At 35.8% G+C, this 10,644-nt stretch overlaps 1 pseudogene; it reads right to left on the reverse strand.

Annotated features, from left to right (window-relative positions):
- Positions 1–10,644, reverse strand: part of LOC107755359 (nck-associated protein 1-like) — a 55,040-nt pseudogene that overhangs the window by 1,496 nt on the left and 42,900 nt on the right.

The raw sequence follows: 10,644 nt of genomic DNA on the forward strand, positions 1-10,644 counted from the left end.
ACTAAATTTACTGTAGATTTAGTCGACTAAAATCTTATGATATTTAGTCGACTAAAACTAGACTAAAACTAAAAACAATTCAGGTGACTAAAATATGACTAAAACTAAATGGCATTTTAGTCAAAAGACTATGACTAAAACTAAATCAAAATTTGCTGTCAAAATTAACACTGCTACAGAGAATATGATTGCACACCATTATGAAATGCTCTGTCTTGTCTTGTAACAGAGGTGTGGATTCACTCACCATGTCCAGGAGCAGGTAAACAGACTCCCTGTTCCGTGTAGTGCTTTTATCCGTCTCCTGTCCAATCTTCAGCAGGCTGGAGGAGGCGAGCTGTGGGAGAGAATTACAGGGTTTTATTAAGCTGCAAAGTCCCACAGAGAGAGTTGCACAAATTTAGTGTTTATTGTTGACATGTTAACGTAAATCGCATGTTGTGTAGTAAAAGTATTGGAAATGAAAAAAGCTTTAAGCCTGGAATTAGGACAATTACTACTAATAGTGTTACTTACCGCGAGGAACTCTTTGAGGCGATCCTCTATGCTGCCCTTGTGGATAGTGAACAGAGCAGCGGCAATCTGGTTTATCGCTTTAGCCAGACAGTGAATGTTGTTGCAGTGACCTTAAAAGATTTATAGAAAGTTAACACACACATGATAAATGCCATGCACATTAAAACGCGTCGTTCCAGCGGACCGCAGTTCAAACAGCACAGATGTAATCTGATTTCATTCGCAGCGGTTCAGCGCGAGACTGAAATGTAAAAATTGGTACCTTCTATTGCGGGACTGTACTGTGACATCACATTGCTGGCCAGGGTCGGCATGGAAACGGCCACGAAGACCATCAACAGGCAGGCGATCTTGTACTCCTCCTCTGGGCTAATATTTTCTGTTACAAACAGAGAATTGAGTTCATGAATGTTCCTTTAGGTAACTCCGAGAAATACTGATGTGCTGCCATTGTGAGATGGCAGGGAAATTGCAGTGATTGCATTTCTCTCTCTGGACAGTGTCCGAAAATCTGTGCAAAGAGCCAAGAAAAACGGCACTAATGTCAAAAAATTAACTGTTGTTTATGTTATTAGCGCAACAGCATTTGGGAGTGATTCAATTAAGTCTAGTTTGAGTTGACTCGCTATTTAGATAGTAAACAGAAGACGTTTGGTTTTCACCGTCGGGGGAATAGAACAAAAACATCGGTGCTGGCCAAGAGGCCCTGGAGGGTCTGGGCTGCTCTAAGAAAATGAAAGCTGTTCACCGGAGAGCTTTGCTCAGTTCTGGAGAACTGCTATGTGGAATGAGATATGTTTAGGTGCACAAGGCTCTTCTCAAGAAGCTGATTCCTCGAATTATTTCAAGTAGTGGTTACTCTTTACAGTAAAGTCAAAAAATGTTAAGAATAGTGCGATATAGTGCAAGTTTACATACAATTTTACAAGTTTTTTGGTCTGTAAGATTTTTTAAAATGTTTTTGAAACAAAAATACTTACTACAAATAACTGATGTTATTTGATAAAAACATACAGTACAAATATTGTGAAATATTACTGCAATTTAAAAATTCAGTTTTCTATTTGAATATATTTTAAAATGTATTCTTGTAATGGTGTTGCTGAATTTTTAGCATGTTGAAAACAGTTGCCTAATTTCTGTGGAAATTTACAGGATTCTTTGATGAATAGAACGTTCAAAAAGACAGCATTTATTTGAAATAGAAATCTTTTAATAACATTATAAAGTTTTTTTTGAGCAATTTAATGCTTCCTTGCTGAATAAAAGTATCAATTCTTTCTTTCTTTCAAAATAAAAATTCTGACTCCACACTAGTGTAAACGAATACATTTATAACATTATGTTTTAAAAAATAACAATAGTTAATGTATCAGGAACAAAACTCCATACTTATAAATTACATAACAAAATAAAACATACTTTATATAACTGAGTATAATATTAAAAATATTGAGATAAACAGCAGCATTTAACTAAATATTTCCATTAAACAATGATGGAAAATGCCTTGCAAAGACTTGAATGAATCAGTGACTCTTTTTTCAACCAGTTAGCTGAAACAACCTGTCTGAATGAACCGATTCATTAAAATTAAGTGCATTTGATTAATGCCTCAGTTTGCATGTCTGTAAAGCTGCATTGTAATACATAGACCAAAAAAAAAAAAAATTGTTTGCAGCATTTATAAATCAAGTAGCATTATTTTGTCACATTACACTGTTACAAAAAGTTGTAGTTACTGGCAAAGCAATGCTATTTTGAAGATAACCAAGTACCTATTACACTACAAAAAAAGTTAGCAGTGTCGCTTTTAGTTAGCTACTCCACAACACCGAAAACGACACTCATGAGACACTAAAGTGCAGATCTGCTCTGCACAGATATTTGTATTATTTTTAACTCTGGAGGTTGTGGTTAAGATAGGCCTGGACATGTGAGGTTTGAAACTTTCTTGTGAAATCATTCACCACCGAAATAAGACATGGTAAACTGATACTGTGACTAAAGTGGACATGGGTGTGGATGAAATGCATGTTTCTGAGTGTGTATTATAGTGTGAGCTTACACCGTAATCACAGTGCAAGTGAGCATCCTAACGCTGCAGTACTTGACCAGATTAGACCTGATATAAACCATGTGATACCACTTAACGTTTCAACACAAACCAAACCTTTTTTACAGCCAGCTAGCTTGCATCCAAGGTCTTAATACAGGGATTTCTGGTAAATCATTTGGCATGAAATGGTCTTTAGATCTGAGCACCAAAGTGCACTCTGGAAAAAGAATTCCTGTTCAGCTTTTCTTTCAACTACGTGCACACCGACGTCAAACTTTGTTAACTACCTATTTTGTAGCAAATGCTGATAAAAGGTGAATTCCAAAAGTGGACGCTGGGCATTCTAACAAATCTAGAGCAAAAACACCTGATGCATATCGGCACATCGGCATAAACTGCACTTTCTTAAGAGGCTAAAACCAAAGCACTTCCAGTTACGGCATATTATTTTCCTCTGACTGGGAAAAAACTGAGCCAGTTTATATTTTGATGCCAAAAATTTACATCTGGGTTAGAAATGGCCTGATGTGCAATACCATTTTGAATGGTCTGAAATAACCTACCAGACTTCTGGGAAGACAAAGCCACTACCAGAGCAGGGTCGATCTCACAGGGCAGGCCTGCAGCAGAAGACAGCTCGTACACGTTCATGGCGACCTGAGAAAAGGGAGAATTTCAGGTCCGGCGGTCCATCGTTACTGCTAACGTCAAGTCTGAACGTCACCTACCTTCATGTCAGTTTCACGAGGAATGTGGTCTTTGAAGTCTTCCACAGAGCTCACCAGGAAGGGAATGTGGCAGGACAGCACCTGGAGAAAAGGACACATCTGTGATTAGAGCTCATTTGGCCTATAACATATTCGAACAAAGGAATAGTTAACCAAAAATTTTTTTTTTTTTTTTTTTTTATTTACACAACCTCACTTTATTCCAATGCTGTATTATTTTATTTCTTCCTTCAAACACAAAAATCAGAAAGATGTCTGAGCCGCCCTTTTCCTTAAAATAAAATGGACAGTGATTTACAGGACCAAGCTTCGAAAAGCACAAAAAACCCCCCACATAAATACAGTCTATAATTCACTGGTTCTCAATTCCAGTCCTGGGGACACCCTGCTCTGCACATTTTGCATGTCTCTCTTATTTAACACACCTGATTCAGATCATCAGCTCATTAGGAGAGACTCCATGAACTGAACTGAGGCTACGTCCACACGAAGCCAGAGCTTTCCCTATCCGATCTTTTTTTCCCCCTCGTCTCAAGAAATATCTGCGTAATATACCACACGAAACCACAAAACTGACACAAAATGATGTAGTATTTATGCCAGACCAGTATGTGGCACTGTAATTCTGCCACAGAGATACACTAAAAACGGAGAAGAAGACTTGGACTATGCGCATAAACCTTGCGTGCGGTATACAAACGATTTTAATATATATGTGAATGCAAATTAGATTTGAGAGCTGCAGAAGCTCTGTTCATTACACAAGACATTGCATGACTTCAGAAGATACAGAATATAGTTCACAAGTAATATATTACACACAACTTATTTGGTGCATTTTTGTCCTTTTTGGAGCTTAGCAGTACAAATGATCATCCATGTTTACTGTATGAAAAAGTGCGGCTTGGAAATTCTACATAACATCTTATGCATTTCATGGAAGAGAAAATCTGAAATTATGTCCATGTGAGTGTAGAGCAAGTCATGAGAGAAACGAGATGAGACATCTGGATAAAAACTCACATCTCTGAGAGCTTCCTGAGCCAGAGAGCGGAATGACAAAATCACGCCGATGATGGTCATCCGTTTCAGCACGCTGTCAACCGCTACAGAAATACAAGACAAGTCATATTAATAACTTCCAAAAATAGGCAATTTCTTTCTTTAGAACCACTAAAAATAGGTCTGCAGGTGGTGTGTATATGGGCCACATTCCTCAGACGGGATTTTGAAATTCCTGCTTATATTCGAGCTCAGTAATATGACTGTATGAGGACAAGCCATAACAAATAGCTCTGTGTAGAGGGCCTGTCTGCAGTGAGGGGGGCGGGTGGGTGTTATTACAGCTCATACCATGACATTCCAAACAGCTACTGTCTAATACGGGGCTTCTCAACCTGGGGTACATGGACATGACTGGAAATTTACAATAGTTAAAATATTCAAAATATTTCATTTAAATTGCCATTTTTATATTTTTGGAGATTTATTTGTCATTTCTCACCTTGTCTCACAATATTAATATAGCTTTGTGTATGACTCTAAAACTATGTCAATATGTGAACCACTTTGACAGGGAGACATATAAAGTGACCAAACACAGTTTGCTTTGTTTTTACATGCTGTTCATGGGCAGATTAATCTGAACCAGATCAGAGAGAAAAAAAAAGGAATTTATTTGATATACTACTTCATTTAGTATTATATTTATATTTAAAAGTGTATATACTCTGTGATCAGAATATCTGTCCAGTATTGATTATATAACAATAGCATATTAATATAATAATAATATATAAATATACACTACTATTCAAAAGTTTGGGGTCGTTTTTGAATGAAGTCTCTTTTGCTCACCCATGCCACATTTTTTGCTCAAAAATTCAGTAATATCGTAAAATATTATTACAATTTAAAATGTTTTCTATTTTAATATATTTAAAAATGTAATTTATTTCTATGTTGGCAAGGCTGAATTTTCAGCATCATTACTCCAGTCTTTAGTGTCACATGATCCTTCAGAAATCATTCTAATATGCTGACTGATCATTAATATTGAAAACAGGTGTGCTGCTTAATATTTTTATGGAAACAAAATTTTTTCCTGGATGCATTTATCTTTTGTAATATAATAAATGTATTTTACTGTCAATTTACTGTCTTTTGATCATTTTTTTGTGTCCTTGCTGAATAAAAATATACTTTTTTTTTACAAATCTTACTGACCCCAACTTTTGATTTCGGTATTGTATATAATTAAAGGTCCCACAACTGATACGCACATGTGAGCCGCTTAAAGAGTGCTGCCATATGGTCCGGCTTGTCAAAGCTGGTCCTCATCTGGGTCAGAACTTCCACATTGTCCACCACAAGTTTCTGCAAGGGCAACAAAAGACAGTATGATAAATAAGCAGAAGAATTATGTGAACAAGTCTGAAGCAATCTGTACATCTTTCCAGACAAGGACATCATAAGCTGCATGCACCTTTAAAAGGAATTAAAATCTAACAACAGCATTTATGACTATTTGATTACCAGAAAATAACAAATGCGAAATAAATGCTGTCGATTGAACTTAATTTTGAACACAGAAAATTACTTTTAACACCTAAGCAGAACAATCTTGAACAGTAGCCGATTAAAGGCGTGAAACTGCCCGAGACGGGAACAGTGAAGAAACGCAAAAGAACGAGTTTGCATGTCAACAAATGATTTGCGTAATTTGAGCTCTAAAAGAAAACATGTTCTGCATTAAATTTCTGTGGTGAACATGGTGCAGAATAGAAATGCAAAATAAACCATTTCACTCCACAGCCGATTGTGGGTCAGATAGGAAACTTGGTTCTTTTTCCCCCAAATTACTTTCAGCTGAAGGAGAGAGGTTTGCATGTTAGAACATCACTGACATGTGCCAAGCCTGTGTTCACACACTTTGGTTGGTGGTTGTTGCTCAAGAAACTTTTATAACGTTTCAATTACATAAATCACGCATTTGCAAACCTGCTGCCATTAATGAATGAAATGCATATTCGAAAAAAAGAAGAAAAAAAAAAAGAAAACATACATACAGATGAACTGCCCAAGAAAAAGAAAAAAGCAGTCCATTCCTTAATCATTGTGTCAGGGAGTGCAAACAATACACCATTCATACCCTTTACCTTCAATGTAATCAAACTAGCATTTGGTTCAGGTTTGATCACAGTTGCGGTTAATTCATCATTGCTGACAGTTCTCAGTTGTTGTTGTCTAAATGTTATGCAATAACTTGGAGTGAGGGGAAGCGCTACCTAAACTCTGTTCCCGGAAAACAGGCCCACATGGAATCTGTGGCTGCAGTAATCCAAAGAAAGCTCTTCATATTTCTGCAAAATTGGAACGTCCTTCATTCACAAAGTTCTACACATTCTCCTGTGTCTTTGTTTTACATATTTGGATAATTTAATCATGTTTTACAAATGCACTACTTTCAGCCATGTTTTAAGGTCATGAGCTTCAACAAATTGTACCATGTTAAAAATCGACAGAATTTCACACATTTTCTTCTAAAATTATAAAAATACAATAAAAAATAAAAAAAACCTAAAACTAAACAAAACAAACAAAAAAGGTCACAGACTCAGTCTAGACCTGCCAGTAAGTCAAAGTGATTTTTTTCCTAAAAAAAAATTATAATAATCATAATAATGAAATACATAAGCATGCAAGTTAATAAAAAAAGCCAAAGTGACATTTTCAAATAAATACATAAATGAAAACTAAATAAATACACACATACATACAAAAATGAAACATACCAAGTAAGTTAATAAATCAAATTTTACAGATTCAGTCTGGACCTGCCAGATTGAAATGACTGTGGGAATCACTGTTTAACAGGAAGACTAAAAAGAGGCTCTAATTGCTCTCAGGTCATCTCCAACAGAAAACCGTGCTTCCGAAACGCTCTCAGAGGAAGGCAAAGAAGTCAGAATTGCAACAAGCCTAATGATGTGACCTTTCACCTCAGAGACCCTTATCACTCACCTTGAGTTCAGCCACCTGGGAGGAGATGTGCCACATGAGGCTTTCGCTGAGGAACTTCATCCCGTACGGACCCAGCAGCTCAGACAGGGAGCGCATTTCTGAGAGACAAAGACAAGAGCGTTTAGACGTGCTATGACAGATTGATTGTGGATATAATCGACGTCCAGCTGTAGAAAACATTGTGTAATGTTTCTAAACAAGTAAATCCTTTATTCAAAGTGTCCTTGTGGAGTGCCTTTCCCCTCACCAGATATGTCAGAATACTCCTCTGCATTAAAGGTGAGCTCATTCTCTGTGGGCAAGTTGACGAAGGCCTTCATGGCAGGAAAGTAAGCGATGTGACCGTTGCTGACCTGCCGCAGTAGAGTCTCCAGATACCTGCACACAGGTTAACATCAAACCAAATTTCATTATAAGACATCACAGGCACCTCTTTATTTAACCATTATTTTTAAAGACTATTACACATTATCACATCCATGTTTTAATTTGAACTGTTTGAACGTGTTATGTAGCACTTTGTTTGTCAAAAATGAAATGATTTTCTCAAATTTCATTTAATTATACTTAATACTAATAATAATACTAATTAAATTGTTAGTTTTATGCATTCGTTTAATTTCCACCATTTTTGATGGTTTTATGTAAATCATAAAACACAAAAATTAGAAAAATTAAAACAGACAACAACATTTCTGAAAAAATAAAATGCAATTCATAGGGCCCTGTTATTGTTAAAGTGTTACATTTTTATGAATTATTGTTACATTTTTTAATTTTTATTAATTTATTTAGACATGTTTTTATTATTAAAATGTACTTAAACCATTTAAAAATGAACCCAGAAAAAAAAAAAAAACTTTTTTGGGGGATTTTGGGAAATATTAAAATGCAATTTGGGAAAAAATAAAACAGATTTCATAGGGCCCTAGTTAATATACTTCAAAACCATTAAATACTAAAAATATTTACTGTTCAAGTTATAATTATATAATTGTTCAAGTGAATTAAAATAGACTATTTTACCCAACATTTGTGTATACTATGTATTTTTATGCTGTTTATAGAGCATTATGTTGTAAGCTTGGCAGCATACTAATGCCAAAATTTATTTGAGTTTAGTCAAGGCTTTGCGTTAGGAGTGCGTTTTGTTGCTTCTTATGTAGAGTGCTCTAAATCAGTCATTTAAGAAGTTCTTTTTCAGTTAGGATGTCTTAAAAGGCAGCAGTGTATGCATGCAGTACACTTGGTTTTGGAATAGAGCCATTCATCCTCACTATGTGGCCATTCTGTAATGGGTATGTAGAGTCTCACCAGTTGGTGTAGAGGCTGGTGATGGTTGGTTCTCCGTGGCTGTCGAGGTGTTGGGTCTGCTGCAGCAGCACGTTGTTGAACACTCTAGTGATGTCAATCTGCACGTAATTCTCGATGGACTGCAGCACTGTCATGTAGGCCCGCACGCTGGTGAGCAGCAAGTTATGACATTTTGATAAAGGCTTATGAAGACAAACATTTTTTTCTTTGGAATAACATGCACCAATGAATCATTCACAGTAAGACCTGGAATATATGTTAAGAAAGTAAACAGGGTCAATTTGGACTTGGTTATGTGGTGTTGTTTAGAGAGCAATGGTGGCCACTATAAACAGATCCATAACAACAATATATTTGTTTATGCTTTGACCTGAATCAAGGCTATTTACCCTGTCAGATGGAAATGGGTAATAACAGCACATGGTTGGGTGGTGAGATCTGCTAACAGGGCCTCTCACTGCTGAGAAGCATGGCCACATGAGGGGTTCACAGCCCGGGAGAGAGGGGCCAGCCAATGCATCCACGTCAGAGTGTTGAATCCAACAGTGGAAAATACCTGTTATTCCTCTGCCTGATGTTTATTTAGTTGGACAAGTGCTATTCTGGAACTGTGTCAAAAATCATGCTAACCCAAACTCTCACTGCTAGTCCAATAAATTACACAAATCGAACAATAAACCCAAGAGGCTCTTTAAGCCATTGAGTTCTTAGCTTAATTAATAAGGGAGAGCTGGACAACAATTTTCCTTGACACAGAATGCAACAGTAACTCTCCCCTATGAGGCAAATCAAAATGATTGATGCTAGTGCAGAACGAGTGTGCATAGACCTCATCATGAAGGGAGGACTGTGGGTAATGTAATTAGTGGTCGACCGATATATCACCAAGGCTGATAAATCGGCATCGGCCGATAAGTTTTCCTGTTTGGCCGATGTGTACGAGGCGGGACTTTTATTTTGACGGCGCTGCACACACACACAGTGCTCACATTCTCCCTCTTGTTCGCTGTTGTCATTAACAGTTCTGTCTAAATACGGATAGAAGTCTGTCTTACAATCAGATAGAACGGTTAAACAAAGGAATTAAAATGTCAACCCTCTACATTGCGAGTAAATCACTCGCATATGCGACTAAATCTTACTCTGGGCGACTAAATAATGTCTAACATTAGCCATTGGCTAATAAATTCTTAGATTTTACACGCCAGTATGTGTGTGAATGTCTTAAATATTAATTAAAATAAATACAATTATATCGGCCATCGGCCACTCTGCTTTCCAAGATATCGGCATCGGCTGTCAAAAAAAACAATATCGGTCGACCACTAAATGTAATAGATAAAACGAGCAGTGATGTATTTATGCAGGTAGTGGCCAAATTCAGTTCAGGCTACTGGGATGTTTATACCCACAGGATGCAGGACAAAAGTCTGATCCACATTATAGCATTTCTCACTACAACAATTTTTAATACTGTTAATATTGCATTGTACAACCAAAGTAAAAAAATGTAAGTAAATATTAAATCTATGTATGTACGTACATATACATTTTTTATATTTTACATAAACACACACACACCTCTCTAGATATATAATATAAATATTTATTATAAATGCATAATTTTTTTAAAATTATATAATATATATTCTTAATATAATAATACTTTTTAATTTTGTAATATTATATATTTTACATTTATAGAAATAGAAACTTAAAATAGAAATAGAAATTAAATTAAAAGTGGTACTATTATTTCAATAATATATTTTTATATAAATACACACACACACATATATATTCTTGATATAATAAATTTTTAATTTTGTAATAATATATAAACATTTTAAAATGCAGTTTTTATATAAATGAATAATAATATATGTTTATACTATAAAATACTATAAAAATACACATACACATATACAAACACACACACATGTCTGGTCAGCTATCCTTGTGGGGACTCTCCATAGGCGTAATGGTTTTTCTACTGTACAGACC

This window comes from Sinocyclocheilus rhinocerous, unplaced genomic scaffold (assembly GCF_001515625.1).
Source record: "Sinocyclocheilus rhinocerous isolate Xijiao unplaced genomic scaffold, SAMN03320098_v1.1 scaffold1013, whole genome shotgun sequence".
In the NCBI taxonomy this organism is placed as follows: domain Eukaryota; kingdom Metazoa; phylum Chordata; class Actinopteri; order Cypriniformes; family Cyprinidae; genus Sinocyclocheilus; species Sinocyclocheilus rhinocerous.